The sequence below is a fragment of the Mercenaria mercenaria genome, unplaced genomic scaffold (genome assembly GCF_021730395.1).
Source record: "Mercenaria mercenaria strain notata unplaced genomic scaffold, MADL_Memer_1 contig_1720, whole genome shotgun sequence".
Classification (NCBI taxonomy): Eukaryota; Metazoa; Mollusca; class Bivalvia; order Venerida; family Veneridae; genus Mercenaria; species Mercenaria mercenaria.
In genome coordinates, this window is record NW_026459721.1 from 10883 (window position 1) to 31428 (window position 20546).

The window sequence follows — 20546 nt, forward strand, 5'->3', positions numbered from 1 at the left end:
AGTATATAATGTAAATAATATATAATGTTCAGTATCATATTGTGCTAGATAATATATAGTTCTCGAGAAAATATTCAGTTTAGACTGGTTTTTCTGGTAAGTATAGTGTTTATTATAGTCTGAGATCTTTATAATTTTTAAGCCGACGACTGAATGTTTAAATCCTTTGGGTTTTTTTCTCACCTATAGTTCCTTTGAAAGCTCATGTTGATCGTATATCTGAAACTAATTAGTCAATACATAACTGTAACGATCTTTGAATCTCGCACTGGCTTTCATATAATGGTCTGCTTCCCCCTTATGAATGATATTAAACACAGATACAATTGTGTAGTAACTGTTAATATTGTTATTTCCTATACTTCATGTAACTTGAATGTGAACTTCTGAACTTATTTAAGTGTATGTAAATTATCATCCTAGAAGCCTTTAACATCGGAATTAAACACTTGTCGTACGTGAGTTTATATTGATATTTTTTCTTCCTCTTTATATGTATAAGGTGATATTATTGATATTTTCACGAAAGATAATATCATTTTGTTCAAACCAAATGCATTCCTGTTTTCGTAAAAATTTGCTTGCTTCTTTAACAATTGAAACTATATTTAAGGATTTTTTTTTACAAATGTATATTACAAGTCATTTTTAATAATATACACCGTTAAGTAAAAAAAAATATACAAGTCAATGATGAGGACGTCTTTCTCTTGGCTTACTTAGGCTGCACGTGTGACCAATTAAATTTTGAGGACCATGATACAAAATGCAGACAATTAAATAGTAAGTGTTGTTTTACTTATTACTGTGAAATTATTCCATTTTGTTGCCATATAATTTCGTGTTTTCGGCAAAAAGAAATGTTATTTTTATGTGGGGATATTTGTCAATGTTAAATGCTAAAGATATCATAATCTAGAAATCCATGAAAGTAAGTGTCCCGTGAATAGTGATAATTTTTCAGTGTGTCTTTTCAACTTACATTTTCCTTGTGTTTGACGTTAACCGTAAGAAATAGAACAAAACTAAATTAACTTTTGCAGTAGATAGTTAACGTTAAAAAGCCATACAGCTGGCCGGCCGTTCTATCAGATGCTCAGTTACTGCCTGATAGTATACCTAAGGCCCTCCTGAGACATTCAAGCTGTCTCAGTAATGCCTAGGAGTATACCCGATGCCCTCCTTCGACATACTTCGCTAAATAGTGCCTGTTATTATACATATGGCCTTCACCCAACATGCAAGCTGCCTAAACGATGCTTGGTGGTATACCCGAGGCCTTCGTCCAACATTCCAGCTGCTTCAATTAATGCCTGGTGGTATAAATACATTATTGCACGAAGTGCTCAAGGGTGAACTTTTGTGGTCGTTGATTGTCCGGCGTCAGGCGTCGTCCGTCAACACCTCCCAGCCTAAACCACCAGTCAAATTTTGATGAAACTTCACAGTAATGTCCCTTGCATGATCCTTATTTAAATTAGTCAAAGAAATTAATTCCACACAGAATTCTGGTTGCCATGGCAACAGAAAGGAAAAACTTTAGAAATCTACTTGTCCAAAACCACAGTAGCTAGGGCTTTGATATGTGGTATGTGGCATCATCTAATGGTCCTCTACCAAGTCTGTTCAAATAATCCCTAAGGTTCCGCACGGGGGGGGGGGGGGGGGGTTCCCCCTAGGGTCAGATATGGTTCCCGCGTTGAGGTTACATTGTTTACATAGACTTATACAGGGAAAAACTTCCAAAACCACAAATCCACGGGTTTTGATATTTGAAATGTAGCATTATCTAGTAGTTCTCTACCAAATTTGTTCAAATTATTCCCCTAGGGTCAAATATAGCCCCGTCCCGGGGGTCACACGATTTATATAAACCTATAAAGGGGGAAAAACTTTGAAAATCTTCTTGTACAAAACCAGTGTAACTAGAGCTTTGATATTTTGTTTGTAGCATCATCTAGTGGTCCTTTAAAAACATTTTTAAATATATAGCTCCAGGGTCAAATATGGCCCCGGCCAAGCCGTGGTCACATGGAATATATAGACTTGTATAGGAAAAACTTTAAAAATCTTCTTGTCTGAAACAGAAAGGCCCAGACTTTTGATATTTGGTATGTTACATTGCCTAGTGGTCCTCTGGTAGATTATTCAAATTATGCCCTTTAGTTGAAAAGAGGCCCCACCTAGGGGTCCCAAGTTTTATATAGACATATATAAGAAACAAGAAATGTCTTTTAAACGACAAACGGCGTAGAGGTAATAAGGTTTGGCGCATGGAAAAAATCAGAATTAAACAGAATGTACAGACAGAAAAGATTTGGATATGCATCTATGAACACATGATTTATTTGCAAATATTTCAATTAAGTAGCAAAGTTAAATGATCAATAGGTATCCTTTTAGTGATAGAAGGTCAAAATGATTTGATCCTGAAATAATTTCGTGTTGGGTCAGAATCCCCCATAAGTAACCCACTTGCACAAATCTCGACCCGCATAAACTTAATATGAGTAGAAATAAAAAAAAACCTAGAAGCTTTTGAATCACTTGTGGCTCCAACAATTCTAATAACTCGATTAAGTTCTCAGTTTTGATAAAACTTAAAGCAAAAAATCAACTTGAAGTCAGTTGAATATTTGCAGTTTGGGAGGACTTCAATAACTGTTGGCATTTTTTTATTGGGGTAAAGTAATAGGTAAATACTTAAATATATAATTATATATATATTAGAACTTAATTTGCACATTGTTGTCGTTTGCACAGTCATTAGTCTCATGAAATTTAAGATTGTTCAGCTTATCTAAGCGGGGTACGCAACGGGGGATGAAGTATACTTTCGATTTCTCTTGCGATGATAAATTACTAAATATTTTAAAATTAGAATAAATCATTTTAGGTTTTAGGTAACAAAACTACTAAATATCCTCTATTTAATATGTGCCTTCTGATATTCAATGTCATTCAAGACTTAGTAATAAGTGGTTTATCTTTTCAACGCGCACTTGTTCCGTGCCCCGATTACTATAGAATATATGGTCAAAATCCATGTTATACAGCTAACGCCGAAAAAAAAATCTTCTTGTCTAAAAGTTCAAGGTCTATGCCTTAGATATTTGGTATGTATCATTGCCTAGTTGATCTCTAACAATATTGTTTGAATTATGTTCCTGGGATGAAAAAAGGCCCCGTACCGGGGATCACTTGTTATATGTATAATTCATAAGTTATTTAGGAAAAAATACTCAAAAACTATCAGATCATATTTCATAGACAGTTTAATTATAATTACCTGATGATCCCAAGTGATTAGGGGTCACTTGACCTCGACCTACTGACCTACTTTCTTATTTTTTAAGATACAGCTATGAAATTTGGAAGACATGTACAGTTTTGCACACCGATCTAAATACTGACTTTCAGTGACCATGGATGTGACTTACTGACCTACTTCCTTGTTGTTTTTTAAGATACAGCCTTGGAATTTAGATGTCATGTACAGTTTTGCACACCGATCTTGATACTGACTTTCAGTGACATAAATTTGACCTACTGACCTACTTTCTTGTTTTTTAATATACAACCTTGAAATTAAGAAGACATATACAATTTTGCACACAGATTTTCAAACTGACTTTCAGTGACCATGAATGTGACCTACTGACCTACGTTCTTAATATCTGAGCATCACTTTGACATTTGAAGCATGTACATAGCTCATATTACTCAGGTGAGCGATCCAGAGTGATCATGACACTGTCATTGATATTATTATTATTATTATTATTATTATTATACCAGATTTATATAGCGCCATTTGCATGATAAACACTTTCAACGGCGCTTTACACACAGCAAACGCAGCCATCCTCTACTCGTACAGACACAGAGCAATCTGACCAGAGGGACAGAATGAGATAAAGCCCCCCAGAACAGATAGAAAGAAATGTGAATAGACTGGTTGTTTAACGTACCCGGTGTATAGCACTGATACATGCGAAGCAGTTTTTCATGGGAAGAAACCAGTACAAGCATCTAAGTTAGGTGGAAGACACTCGAGAGCATCTCAGAAAGTTTCATTTTATACCTAAATTCAGAACGTTGAACTGTCACATCCTCAGACTCTTCGTGCTTTGACACGAGATAACTTACTGGGTACACTGTTGTATGATTTGCTTGATACAACCGGGTCTTTGGATAGTTGTGTAGGAGCGGAGCTCCTTGAGGATTGCTTATTTGCACTGTCCCGACTACATATGAGCCGCGCCATGCATGGTCTGCTTTTAACGAGAATTTGCAAGAATTCTCTCCCTTAATTATTGACTGTGTTAAAGCAATTCCCTTCAAATTAGATTGTCTCCCTTGCATTAGCTAAGGTCGTGTCAATCATGACCCGAGTCAATAATTGTTTTGTCATGGATTTTGCATTGATCTAAAATTTTGCTTTAGGTAATACACGGCAATTAAGCTCGCATGCTACTCCATAGAAAGTAACAAAACATGTTGGCAGTTTTTGATATAAATCATGTGTTATAGATTCATATAAAGATATTATTCTTGTAAAGATATAAAACATTTCTGTAAAAAATCATTATGTTATAGTCCGTTTTATTTGACCTGGCGGGGCGGAGTTAATCTCTGACATATGCAAATAATGATAATCTCAAAATACGAGCAAAATAGGTAGAGCAATATAATTGTTTCGTTCCGTAATCTTCGGTAACCAACGACTAAAATTCACTGCTACATTGGTTACATGTACTACATACCCTGCAAAAAAATGTAGTGGACCGTCGCGTAACCACGCCCCGCCAGGTCAGATAAAATGCACTTTAGCATATGATATAGCGAAACTCGTGTTGTCATGTAACAGAAAATGAAAGCATTTAGATAAATTTCTTTTCTTTTGAAACTTTGAATCCTGCTAAACATTGAAATCCGAGAATTATTTCATAAACGAGCTTTCCCACAAAAGCATGTATAATAGTTTTCCTCGAGAAAAACGAAACTTGTTTGAAGATACATGTATTCCAATTGTGTTTGATTGTTCTTGTCCATATAATGGTACTTTTGTTTAACTTTCATGCCAAGAAGATTACTCTTTAAAACGTGATAAAATAATGTAATAAACAATGCAATCACTGTTTTTGACAGGCAATAGCCAAAAAATCCGATCAATTTAACAAACTAAAAAAAAACATACACGCCACTAAAACACGCACACATGTTTTATTAACTGGCCTTGATCCTAGGTTTTCCATAGAAATCAAGGAAAGAAAGAATCTATTTCATTATGAATCAAGTTTCTGAATGTTCTTATCAGCATTGGTGTATATGTATCATTGAGATCCGAACTCACTTTTTGGTTTTTTAAAGAAAGCTCTGATTTACCCTGCCTACTTATTTATAGTGTCTGAGTTACTTGTATAATCAATGATATACATAAATCAAATATGCCATTCAGATATGTGTTTGTACATATTATACAATTCAATCATGAAATCAAATTCATCGTGTAAACTAAAGTCTTTAGCTGTAAAGGTGGCTATTTTGCATGCTATCCACGAACAAAACCGTGACAAAAATGTAGGTCGTATTAAAGAGATAATCCTTACGTGCAAACTCACGAAAAGCATGCTATCATAAAATGTTTTTGTTGCTGTTGTTTTTGTGTTTTGTTTTGTTTTGTTTTAAGCTTGGATTTCATTTCTAAAATAGACACGATATTGCGCGTCTGTTAATTTCACCCTTTCTTTGCACAGCGTGGAAACCATGCTGTGTCTTTTGTGCAGATAAATGTACACATTCTCTCCTCCTCTCACCAGCTTTCAATGAGCGCCTTACTTGCAAATTACGCTATTTCATGAGAAAATTATTTTTCGACGTAGCTCTTCTCCTGTCGTCGAATGTTTCAATGTTCAAAAGATATTTCGCTTTCAGTCGGAAATAATGTAATTTATGTTGATTCGTATTGTTCTCATACCACACAGTTGCAATCACTTTAACAGTTGGGTGAAAATTCAAATCTCTGTTCTATTCTGTTCTGTTACTTTTTTCTATTTTTGTCTATTGAGACAAATATAAACATTATTATTTCCACAATCTATATTGAATCGTAGGTCATTTGATGGTATATGAGTTCCATAAATTATCACCGTTTAAGTAACATCAGAACTTAAGAAATCCAACAGTTTTTAATTTCTTGATACTCTTTGACGTTAAATAGAAGCAAGAAGCTATTACCCTATTACAATTATAAATATACCATTGTATTGTTTATAAAGCAGGGTTTTTTTTACGACTGGGGGAAGAGGCCCCAGCCTGTCATTGGGGGAAGAAAATAGCGCGCGACGAGCAGTTTTGGGGGATTTTTTCACTCGGGGGGAATTTACAATTATGCATAATTAACACTTTAAACTATGTTTTTATTACATATTCTTGCAACTTTTAGCAACTATACACACTGTCACTAAGCAATAGATGGACTTGCACTAATGTTCACTTATCATTGTAACAAGGTGGGTGGGGAGAGTTGAAATGCTCAAATCATTGAATATTTAAAGGTCACATGCTTTTATTCACAAAAAATGCTTTAAAATAAGAGTTGCTTTTGCAAGAGTCATCATATTATTATTAAATGCATACTTTTGTTGGCTTTTTATTTCAATTGTACTAGAAAATCTTGTAAGAAAGGATAAAAAGTCCGAAAATCACGATCGCGAAAACGTGTGACAAATATGAAAAAACGAAAGCAAACATTAAAAATTCTTGATAAAATACCTGTTTTAAATTTCATCTTTTCACCAGAACTATTCCATTCTTATAATATCTGATTACTTAAAACATTTATATTTTATTTTGCTCTAGCAAAATACCTCGGCAAAGATAATAAATTTGCGTAACGGCCGACCGGCTTATTTAATCGAATCAAGCACATAAAATAATTACTTTAAATTAACAACACATATTACAAAATACAGCATAAGCTGTTACCGCTAATTAACAAGAGGTACAAACACGATAATCTGACGCTGTATTGTTTATCAATCATCTATATTACATACTGATGATAACCACGTGTCAGTCGGCACGTGGCGTGATTGACATCTGTCAGTAGCTAATTAACATACGACGCTCCGCCTACTGTCATACTTACGCTGGTGTCGACAAACAGTATGAAGTTCACTGGCATTTTGATTGACAAGGGTCAGAGCTTTCGAACTCGTTACGCATCAAAGAGTATTACCGCGAGACAAGCAGACGCCCACGGCATATTATGTGCGGGTCAGATACGAGTGTTTATCGATTTTCGCTGGTCAAAACCGGAACCTCGGGTCCACTGAACGCTCTTCTAACATTTTTCTACTATTTCTAAAGGTTTTCACACCCATTGAAAATTGTGAAAGACCGTCTGCAATTGTGAACGGGTCCGATATTCGGTCGGGAAAATCGCTGGGAGTAATCTCCATTGCTTTGTTTACGATTTTGGAGGAGGGAATTTCGGACGTGGGGGAATTTCGGACGTAGGGGAATTTCGACTGCGGTAGGGGAAATCCTTGGCTGTGGGGGAAATCCTCGGCTGTGGGACAAGGCCGATACTCGGCCTCTGCTATAGAATAAAAAAAACTCCTGTAAAGTCAAGAACACCTACATATGTGTAAATAAGTTGTCATGTTTTGGAAAATATAGTTTATTTGCCTCTAAAGTAAAAGAAATTGAAAAGTTTAGTGATTTTCACTTTATGTTCAATATAAGCCATGGTGATACTTTTAAAACAAAATTGGAAGCAAGAAGATGTTCAGTAAGAATAAATATTTTCACATGAAATTGAAGAGGAGTTGATGTATACTACCATATGTGTAAAAATATTCACAAATTTAATTTAATAAAAGCTGGGGATGAGAAAACCAACATAGTGCGTTTGCGACCAGCATTGATTCAGACCAGCCTGCGCATCCGCGCAGTCTGGTCAGGATCCATGCTGTTCGCGTGCATGCAAAGCCTATTGCAATTAGAGAAACCGTTAGCGAACAGCATGGATCCTGGCCAGACTGCGCGAATGTGCAAATTCGTCTGGATCCATGCTGGTCGCAAAGCCACTATGTTGGCTTTCTCATGGCGCGGCTCACAGTGAAGGAGAAAAGCTAATATTACAAAGTGTGTTATCAACCGGAAAGCTTTAAGTGTTGTGATTACATGAAGATATTGATGAAGAGTCTACATTTTTAAACAACTCGACAATTGATTATAGCTTTTGGAGGCACAATCAATGGGAATAAACAAACTTAACTAAGGTAACTTTTGTTACATTTTTATCAATCTGTTTTTGATAATATTTAATTCAGAGGAAAGTGTTTCTTGGCGAGGGCATACTTTAATTACCCTTATTAAAACTCGATAAAAACAAAAAACATTATGTAACGTCCTTCTAGTTTATTTTCCATAACCGCTAGTAAAACTTCCAGAAGACATAGTTAACAAAACCGCATTAACGAAGGTCAGTTTGCCAACATTCTTCATGCAGTTGCCCTATGTCTGCAGAAACTGCCACATTGGCAAGCTTTAAAGCCACCACGCTTTGGAGAGGACAACCGAAACTATAATAACTTTCTGTCCAGTTCCTTAACTAATGAATGTTTTGTAAAGATTTCATAAATTTCTGAAATAAAATATGTTTAAACGAAAGCCACAACTCGGTTGCAGTGCCTGCATCCATCTCTCGTCTAATCCAGTTGCCTGTTTATTTAAAAAAATCTGTCAAAATGCATAACAAGTACAATAATTACCCTATCACGAAAAGGAACAAACTTTAAAAATAAAATATTTAAAAGCCATTATCATGCCGATCAACTTACCGTAGTATGCTCACCTAAATATCTTACTAACTGCTTTTACTGTAAAATCTTCTCTGATTTTGAAAACAAATTCATTAATTACGTAATTTTTTAATTGATTTCGAATATGATGAAGTAGTCAAATGACGTTACTGCAGATATTGTATTTGTGTCGCCTTAGTCTCCACAGACAAGAATGTCTACTTAATTTCTAACACTATGATTTAGCGAAATTGTTTCCATTATATTAGAATACATTATGATACATGTAATACAGCCAAATATCAGGATATTATTTTAAGATATCAGATCAGATATTGTCTGGAATGGCTGCAATAGGACATGTTTACTTTAAAATACCAGATATTGTCTAGAAAGGATGCAATAGTACATGTTTACTTCAATATATCAGATCAGATATTGTCTTGAATGGCTGAAAAAGGACATATTTACTTTAGCATATCAGATCAGATGTTGCCTGGAATAACTGCAATAGGACATGTTAACTTTAACATGTCATATCAGATATTGTCTTGAATGGCTGAAAAAAGGACATTTTTGCTGCAATAGGGCACGTTTACTACATTGTATCAGATCAGATATTGTCTGGAATGGCTGCAATAGGACATGTTTTTTAATATATCAGATCGGATATTCTCTGGGATGCCTGAACTAGGGTACCTTCACTTTAATATATCAGATCAGAAATTATCTGGAAAAGTTGCAATAGGACATGTTTACTTTAACATATCAGACCAGGTATTGTCAGGAATGGCTTCAAATGGGCATGTTTACTTTAATATATCAGAGTAGATATTGTCTGCAATGGTTGAAATATGACATATTTTTTTTAATATATCATATCAAATATTGTCTGGAATGCCTGAAATAGGGTACGTTCACTTTAATATATCTGATCAGATATTGTCTGGAATGGCTGCAATAGAACTTGTTTACTTTAATATTTCAGATCAGACATTGTCTGGAATTGCTGCAATAGAACTTGTTTACTTTAATATATCAGATCAGACATTGTCTGAAATGGCTGCAATAGGACATGTTTACTTTAATATATCAGATCAGACATTGTCTGAAATGGCTGCAATAGGACATGTTTACTTTAATATATCAGATCAGACATTGTCTGGAATGGCTGCAATAGGACATGTTTACTTTAATATATCAGATCAGACATTGTCTGATCTGGCTGCAATAGGACATGTTTACTTTAATATATCAGATCAGACATTGTCTGATCTGGATGCAATAGGACATGTTTACTTTAATATATCAGATCAGACATTGTCTGAAATTGCTGCAATAGGACGCGTTTACTTTAATAAATCAGATCAGATATTGTCTGAAATTGCTGCAATAGGACGCGTTTACTTTAATATATCAGATCAGATATTGTCTGAAATGGCTGCAATAGGACGCGTTTTCTTTAATATATCAGATCAGATATTGTCTGAAATGGCTGCAATAGGACGCGTTTACTTTAATATATCAGATCAGACATTGTCTGAAATTGCTACAATAGAACTTGTTTACTTTAATATATCAGATCAGATATTGTCTGAAATGGCTGCAATAGGACGCGTTTACTTTAATATATCAGATCAGACATTGTCTGAAATTGCTACAATAGAACTTGTTTACTTTAATATATCAGATCAGACATTGCCTGATTTACTTTAATATATCAGATCAGACATTGTCTGGAATGGCTGCAATAGGACATGTTGACTTTTATATATCAGATCAGACATTGTCTGAAATGGCTACAATAGAACTATTTTATTTTAATATATCAGATCAGACATTGTCTGAAATGGCTGCAATAGGACATGTTTACTTTAATATATCAGATCAGACATTGTCTGGAATGGCTACAGTAGAACATGTTTACTTTAATATATCAGATCAGACATTGTCTGGAATGGCTACAGTAGAACATGTTTACTTTAATAAATCAGATCAGACATTGTCTGAAATGGCTGCAATAGAACTTGTTTACTTTAATATATCAGATCAGACATTGTCTGAAATGGCTGCAATAGGACATGTTTACTTTAATATATCAGATCAGACATTGTCTGGAATGGCTACAGTAGAACTTGTTTACTTTAATATATCAGATCAGACATTGTCTGGAATGGCTACAGTAGAACTTGTTTACTTTAATAAATCAGATCAGACATTGTCTGGAATGGGTACAATAGAACTTGTTTACTTTAATAAATCAGATCAGACATTGTCTGGAATGGGTACAATAGAACTTGTTTACTTTAATAAATCAGATCAGACATTGTCTGGAATGGGTACAATAGAACTTGTTTACTTTAATATATCAGATCAGACATTGTCTGGAATGGGTACAATAGAACTTGTTTACTTTAATATGTCAGATCAGACATTGTCTGGAATGGGTACAATAGAACTTGTTTACTTTAATATGTCAGATCAGACATTGTCTGAAATGGCTGCAATAGAACTTGTTTACTTTAATATATCAGATCAGACATTGTCTGAAATGGCTGCAGTAGGACATGTTTACTTTAATATATCAGATCAGACATTGTCTGAAATGGCTGCAGTAGGACATGTTTACTTTAATATATCAGATCAGACATTGTCTGAAATGGCTGCAGTAGGACATGTTTACTTTAATATATCACATCAGACATTGTCTGAAATGGCTGCAGTAGGACATGTTTACTTTAATATATCACATCAGACATTGTCTGAAATGGCTGCAGTAGGACATGTTTACTTTAATATATCACATCAGACATTGTCTGAAATGGCTGCAGTAGGACATGTTTACTTTAATATATCACATCAGACATTGTCTGAAATGGCTGCAATAGGACATGTTTACTTTAATATATCAGATCAGATATTGTCTGGAATGGCTCCAATAGAACATGTTTACTTTAATATATCAGATCAGACATTGTCTGAAATGGCTGCAATAGACCTTGTTTACTTTAATACATCAGATCAGACATTGTCTGAATTGGCTGCAATAGAACTTGTTTACTTTAATGTATCAGATCAGATATTGTCTGGAATTGCTGCAATAGACCTTGTTTACTTTAATATATCAGATCAGACATTGTCTGATCTAGCTGCAATAGGACATGTTTACTTTAATATATCAGATCAGATATTGTCTGAAATTGCTGCAATAGGACGCGTTTACTTTAATATATCAGATCAGATATTGTCTGAAATGGCTGCAATAGGACGCGTTTACTTTAATATATCAGATCAGATATTGTCTGAAATGGCTGCAATAGGACGCGTTTACTTTAATATATCAGATCAGACATTGTCTGAAATGGCTGCAATAGGAGATGTTTACTTTAATATATCAGATCAGACATTGTCTGAAATGGCTGCAATAGAACTTGTTTGCTTTAATATATCAGATCAGACATTGTCTGATTTACTTTAATATATCAGATCAGACATTGTCTGGAATGGCTGCAATAGGACATGTTTACTCTAATATATCAGATCAGACATTGTCTCGAATGGCTACAATAGAACTTTTTTACTTTAATATATCAGAACAGACATTGTCTGAAATGGCTGCAATAGGACATGTTTACTTTAATATATCAGATCAGACATTGTCTGGAATGGCTGCAATAGGACATGTTTACTTTAATATATCAGATCAGACATTGTCTGGAATGGCTACAGTAGAACTTGTTTACTTTAATATATCAGTCATATATTGTCTGGAATGGGTACAATGGAACTTGTTTACTTTAATATATCAGATCAGACATTGTCTGAAATGGCTGCAGTAGAACTTGCTTACTTTAATATATCAGATCAGACATTGTCTGAAATGGCTGCAGCAGGACATGTTTACTTTAATATATCAGATCAGACATTGTCTGAAATGGCTACAATAGGACATGTTTACTTTAATATATCAGATCAGACATTGTCTGAAATGGCTGCAATAGGACATGTTTACTTTAATATATCACATCAGACATTGTCTAAAATTGCTGCAATAGGGCGCGTTTAATTCATTGTATCAGATCAGATATTGTCTGAAATGGCTGCAATAGAACTTGTTTACTTTAATATACCAGATCAGACATTGTCTGAAATTGCTGCAATAGAACATGTTTACTTTAATATATCAGATCAGATATTGTCTGTAATTGCTGATTGTCTGGAATGGCTCCAATAGAACTTGTTTACTTTAAAATATCAGATCAGATATTGTCTGGAATGGCTGCAATAGACCTTGTTTACTTTAAAATATCAGATCAGACATTGTCTGAATTGGCTGCAATAGACCTTGTTTACTTTAATACATCAGATCAGACATTGTCTGGAATTGGCTGCAATAGAACTTGTTTACTTTAATATATCAGATCAGACATTGTCTGAATTGGCTGCAATAGACCTTGTTTACTTTAATATATCAGATCAGACATTGTCTGAAATGGCTGCAATAGGACATGTTTACTTTAATATATCAGATCAGACATTGTCTGAAGTGGCTGCAATGGGACATCTTTACTTTAATATATCAGATCAGACATTGTCTGAAGTGGCTGCAATAGAACATGTTTACTTTAATATATCAGATCAGACATTGTCTGGAATTGCTGCAATAGAACATGTTTACTTTAATATATCAGATCAGACATTGTCTGAAATGGCTGTAATAGGACATGTTAACTTTAATATATCAGATCAGACATTGTCTGAAATGGTTGCAATAGGACATGTTTACTTTAATATATCAGATCAGACATTGTCTGGAATTGCTGCAATAGAACATGTTTACTTTAATATATCAGATCAGATATTGTCTGTAATTGCTGCAGTAGAACATGTTTACTTTAATATATCAGATCAGACATTGTCTGAAATGGCTGCAAAAGAACATGTTTACTTTAATATATCAGATCAGACATTGTCTGAAATGGCTGCAAAAGAACATGTTTACTTTAATATATCAGTTCAGACATTATCTGAAATGGCTGCAATAGGACATGTTTACTTTAATATATCAGATCAGACATTGTCTGGAATTGCTGCAGTAGGACATGTTTACTTTAATATATCAGATCAGACATTGTCTGGAATTGCTGCAATAGGACATGTTTACTTTAATATATCAGATCAGACATTGTCTGGAATTGCTGCAATAGACCTTGTTTACTTTAATATATCAGATCAGACATTGTCTGAAATGGCTGCAATAGGACATGTTTACTTTAATATATCAGATCAGACATTGTCTGAAATGGCTGCAATAGGACATGTTTACTTTAATATATCAGATCAGACATTGTCTGAAATGGCTGCAATAGGACATCTTTACTTTAATATATCAGATCAGACATTGTCTGAAATGGCTGCAATAGGACATGTTTACTTTAATGTATCAGATCAGACATTGTCTGGAATTGCTGCAATAGAACATGTGTACTTTAATATATCAGATCAGACATTGTCTGAAATGGCTGCAATAGGACATGTTTACTTTAATATATCAGATCAGACATTGTCTGGAATTGCTGCAATAGAACATGTTTACTTTAATATATCAGATCAGAGATTGTCTGTAATTGCTGCAATAGAACATGTTTACTTTAATATATCAGATCAGATATTGTCTGAAATGGCTGCAATAGGGCGCGTTTACTTTAATATTTAAGATCAGATATTGTCTGGAATGGCTCCAATAGAACTTGTTTACTTTAAAATATCAGATCAGACATTGTCTGAAATGGCTGCAATAGACCTTTTTACTTTAATACATCAGATCAGACATTGTCTGAATTGGCTGCAATAGAACTTGTTTACTTTAATATATCAGATCAGACATTGTCTGGAATTGCTGCAATAGACCTTGTTTACTTTAATACATCAGATCAGACATTGTCTGAAATGGCTGCAATAGGACGTATTTACTTTAATATATTAGATCAGAAATTGTCTGAAATGGCTGCAATAGGACATCTTTACTTTAATATATCAGATCAGACATTGTCTGAAGTGGCTGCAATAGGACATCTTTACTTTAATATATCACATCAGACATTGTCTGGAATTCCTGCAATATAACATGTTTACTTTAATATATCAGATCAGACATTGTCTGAAATGGCTGCAATAGGACATGTTTGCTTTAATATATCAGATCAGACATTGTCTGGAATTGCTGCAATAGGACATGTTTACTTTAATATATCAGATCAGACATTGTCTGAAATGGCTGTAATAGGACATGTTTACTTTAATATATCAGATCAGACATTGTCTGAAATGGCTGCAATAGGACATGTTTACTTTAATATATCAGATCAGACATTGTCTGGAATGGCTGCAATAGGACATGTTTACTTTAATATATCAGATCAGACATTGTCTGGAATTGCTGCAATAGAACATGTTTACTTTAATATATCAAATCAGACATTGTCTGGAATGGCTGCAATAGGGCGCTTTTACTTTAATATATCAGATCAGACATTATCTGGAATGGCTGCAATAGGGCGCTTTTACTTTAATATATCAGATCAGACATTGTCTGGAATTGTTGCAATAGGGCGCGTTTACTTTAATATATCAGATCAGACATTGTCTGGAATGGCTGCAATAGGACATGTTTACTTAATATATCAGATCAGACATTGTCTGGAATTGCTGCAATAGAACATGTTTACTTTAAATATCAAATCAGACACTTGTCTGGAATGGCTGCAATAGGGCGCTTTTACTTTAATATATCAGATCAGACATTATCTGGAATGGCTGCAATAGGGCGCTTTTACTTTAATATATCAGATCAGACATTGTCTGGAATTGTTGCAATAGGGCGCGTTTACTTTAATATATCAGATCTGACATTGTCTGAAATGGCTTCAATAGGACATGTTTACTTTAATATATCAGATCAGACATTGTCTGGAATTGCTGCAATAGAACTTGTTTACTTTAATATATCAGATCGGACATTGTCTGAAATGGCTGCAATAGAACATGTTTACTTTAATATATCATATCAGACATTGTCTGGAATTGCTGCAATAGGGCATGTTTACTTTAATATATCAGATCAGGCATTGTCTGGAATTGCTGCAATAGAACATGTTTACTTTAATATATCAGATCAGACATTGTCTGAAATGGCTACAATAGAACTTGTTTACTTTAATATATCAGGTGAGACATTGTCTGAAATGGCTGCAATAGGTTATGTTTACTTTAATATATCAGATCAGGCATTGTCTGAAATACCTGCAATAGAACATGTTTTCTTTAATATATCAGATCAGACATTGTCTGAAATGGCTGCAATAGGACATGTTTACTTTAATATATCAGATCAGGCATTGTCTGAAATAGCTGCAATAGAACATGTTTTCTTTAATATATCAGATCAGACATTGTCTGAAATGGCTGCAATAGGACATGTTTACTTTAATAGATCAGATCAGATATTGTCTGGAATTGCTGCAATAGAACCTGTTTACTTTAATATATCAGATCAGACATTGTCTGGAATTGCTGCAATAGAACATGTTTACTTTAATATATCAGATCAGATATTGTCTGGAATTGCTGCAATAGGGCGCGTTTACTTTAATATATCAGATCAGATATTGTCTGGAATAGTTGCAATAGGATATGTTTACTTCAAACTTGAAGATAATATTGATAATTTGTAATAAATACGTTTTTGGTCATTATTGAGTCTGTACAATAAGTGAATGGTAAAGGTTGTTCGAAATTGTTTTACTAAGAAAATATGTACGTACACCTTAATTTGATCACTTTACCATAAAAAAATATCTATTTTTACTGCTAATTTAGCTACTATCGGGTACCAGTATCAATTTCTCTGTGGTAAGATAAGAAAAGAAAACGAAAGTACATAAGCAAATTATCTGATATATAGAGGATATTTGTTTGTTTCAGTGAAATATCAATTTTATTTCACACGTGAGTATCAAAAACTGATATTTTCATGAGTGGCTACTTGATATTTCACTGACACAAACAAATTTTCTTTTTATTTCATGCGTAAAACTCTACTTTTGTTGCGTAATTTATAAAATGTCGAAAATCGCGGGAAAGGTCAGCAGAAAGCATAACACAAATAAAATGACGTCATCGTCATTATGGTCCCTGGTATTCATAACGCTCGGTATACAATTTGACTTCAATCGCGACGGAGGACCGGAATTAGTTCGGCAAAAACAGTGAAAAATAAAAATGATAATCTACTGTTTTGAAACTGTGGATTATCGCTTTTATTTCACTGAGAATTCACTGAAAAACATAAAATAAATTTCGATATATTAACTGACGAAGATTGTTGTTGTTTTTTTTTTAATTCTTTAAGTCGGAAAATCAGCCGTCTTAAATCAAGAACAATTTTCAGTGACATTGTCAAATCAATAATCTGTTATTAAGTATAAAGAGTCTAAGCAGACATAAGTTTGATAGTTAAACAATAAGTGTGCTTCTGTATATCACCTATCGTTTATTTAATTTCAAAGTAGATCTATATAACATTGAATTAATCCCATAGTACATAACGCTGAGTTAGTTTCTTGGTGTATAAGAATGAATCAGTTTTATAGTAACTAACGATGAATTAGTTCCGTAGTACGTTATTCTGAGTTAGTTCCATATACATGCCGTTTAATAAATTTCGCTGAACATAATGTTGATCTGTAGACGTTTAAAAAGAATAATGTGGAAATATTTTACAGCAAATAACACTTATACTTATTTAAACAATTTACAGGAAATGGTTGATAAATATAACAAAACAAAACATTCTAGTATAAAATTTTACCAACCAAAGCCAGTAAAAACTTAAATAAAGGTACTGTTTACTTTAATTTGTATGGTAATTTAAAGATACCAAAGAGTAAGCCAAAATTTAAAATTGGTGATCGAGTCCGCTTCAGCAAACTTAAACGACATTTTGAAAAAGGATATACACCAAACTGGACAGAGGAAATATTTATAATTTATGGAATTAATAATACAAATCCCAGAACATACACTATAAAACATTTAAATGATGAAATAATTCAGGGTTCATTTTAAGAACAAGAACTTTTGCATACTAAACAAGAGGTTTTTAGAATAGAAAAAGTTATTAGACGGGACTATAAGAAAAAACAAGCTTTAGTAAAATGGAAAGGTTATAATGAAAAATTCAATAGCTGGCTACCATTTAGTGAATTTGAAGAAATTTAATTTAAAAAATATATTATATAAATGAGTAATAAAAATCTAATTTCTAATGAAGACAACGGATTTCCTAAAATAGAAACAATATATCAATTAATTAATCACTTAACTAAACTTGCTGCTGCTTACAGAAAAAGTTATAAGTTTTGTGGAAGAGTAAATACTGGATTACAAATTACAGCAGGTATCTTTGGTTGCTCAGCTGCATTAGCATTTGTTCCAGCTATTCCTATATTTGTAGCAGTTGCTGGTGCCGTTCCAGCAGTAATTACAATATTTACTAATAGACTAAAAATTGGAGACAAAAAAGCTATTTTAAAATTACATCCTCACAAAATAAAACAACTAATAACAAAAACACAGATCGGAAAAATAAGTAAAGAAGATCCAAATAAAGTTATTTAGGATATTTTTACAATACTGTTAGAAATGCAGAAAGAAAAAAATTATTCAACACCTCTTGAAACACATATGAAGGAATTTAATCTTAATGGATATAAAAGAAGATAAAGTATATTTTAATATAAAAATCTTTAAGTGCGTTGATAAAAATATTGTTTTCTTTATGCATATTATATAGATGAGAAAATCTATATCAGTTGAAGGTAATATTGCCTCAGGAAAAAGTACATTTTTAAATGTTTTTAAAGAATATAACCCTGATTTTAAAATAATTCAAGAACCAATTGATGAATGGAAAAAACTTGAGTTTGTAAAACCAAATGCATCCCTTGGTAGTCTTTGTTATACATATAATTTACCTAGACTTGCTTTCAAAGATCCTTCTAAATACACATTTCCTTACCAACTAGCAATTTTGAATAGTCATATGAAAATGTTGGATTCTGCTAAGGAATTTAAAGGTATTTCTTTTCTTGAACGATCTTATTTAACCTATAATAATGTTTTGATGACATTATATAAAGACAGCGGAGCTATAAACAACCTCGAATGGAAAGTATATAATCTTTTTTTAAAATGATGGTATAAAAAATATAAAGAACCGCCGATTGATGCTTTTATTTATATTGATACTGATTTTGAAGAGTGTTTTAAAAGACTCCAAGAAAGAAATATAGAAGAAGAAAAAGGTATTAGTTTAGAATATTTACAATTAATAGAAATCTCATATAATAAATGGTTTCGTCAGATGGAACGTGCTCAAAAATACCATGAATGTTCTTATAAAATTTTATATCTTAATAATAATTCTGAAAAGAAAACCTTGAAAGATAACTTAAAAGATATAAAAAAGTAGAAAAATTTATAAAATCTCTTTAAGTGCGTTGTTAAAGATATTTTTTCTTTCAGTATATTATATAATGGTTAATAGAAAAGTAGACAGAATGATTATGCCAAAATTATCCAGAAATAATGAATGAAGATAAAGATTCATATAAAAAAGTTCTTAAAAGAAGAAATGTTATTACCTCAAAACTTGATAAAATAGTTAGTGAAGAATATAAAAAACATGTTATTGATATTGTTATAGATCCATATCTTTTTCAGAAAAAAACTATATAAACGCGAATGTGGTTGTTTGATGTTAACAAAAAAAGAAAACAACGAAAACTGTGATTGTCCAATTTCAAACAACAACCGAAACAAACCCCAAAAAGTTATTGCAGTGGAACTCACTGGAGGTTCTGCCGGGACTGAAAAAACGTATAAAAGCATTTATGCAGCATCTAAAGATCTTGGTATTAATTCTGGTTTTATAATAATGTGTTGTGGAGGAAAAATAGAGTGAAAAGCGGCTTTTCAAAACTTAACGGAAAAAGATATAAATTTAAATACTTTTAATTTTTTATGTTTTATTGCTTATTGATTTATTTTTTTCTAATTATAATATAGATGAGTTATGGAGAAATTGAGAAATCTACCAAGCAATATTTTAAGAAATTTGAAATTAAGATTGAATATAGAAATGATCCAAAGAATCAATTATATTTAACTATAAGAGATTTATTTGATATTCTTAAATCTGAACTTAAAACTTTAAAAAGTATAAAAAATAAATGTTGCTTTAAAATTAACTTTAGCGAAAATTAGTAAAACAGATACAATATATAAATCAGCTTATTTTCAATCAAAGGCTTTAATTATAACTAATAAAAATAAAATAATAAACATTTTACATCAAGCCTTTGATGAAATAATAAATAGGATTGGTAATTGGATTTCAGAAGGAAGTGGTTGGAGAATAGAATCAGTTGATGCTCATTATATAAATAGATATAAATATAATCCATTAGCTGCTTCTAGTTATTTAGAATTACCAAAATCATTACAACATCATAGAAAAGGATTAATAAATATAAAGAACGATCATAATGAATGTTTTAGATGGTGTCATTTGGCTTATAAATTTCCTGCTGAAAAAGATCCTCAAAGAGTTTCAAAATATAAAAAAAAACATAAAGAAGAACTTAATTATAAAGGAATAAAATTTCCTGTTAC

General features: G+C 32.7%; 1 protein-coding gene across 1 annotated transcript in view; it reads left to right on the forward strand.

The window, feature by feature from the left end:
• Window positions 1-548: 548 nt before the first annotated feature.
• LOC128551806 (E3 ubiquitin-protein ligase DZIP3-like) overlaps window positions 549-20546 on the forward strand; it is a gene marked incomplete at its 3' end in the record, with an annotated part of 33204 nt that continues 13206 nt past the window's right edge. Inside the window, exon 1 of the mRNA XM_053532721.1 lies at window positions 549-783. The remainder of the gene's footprint in view (window positions 784-20546) is intronic.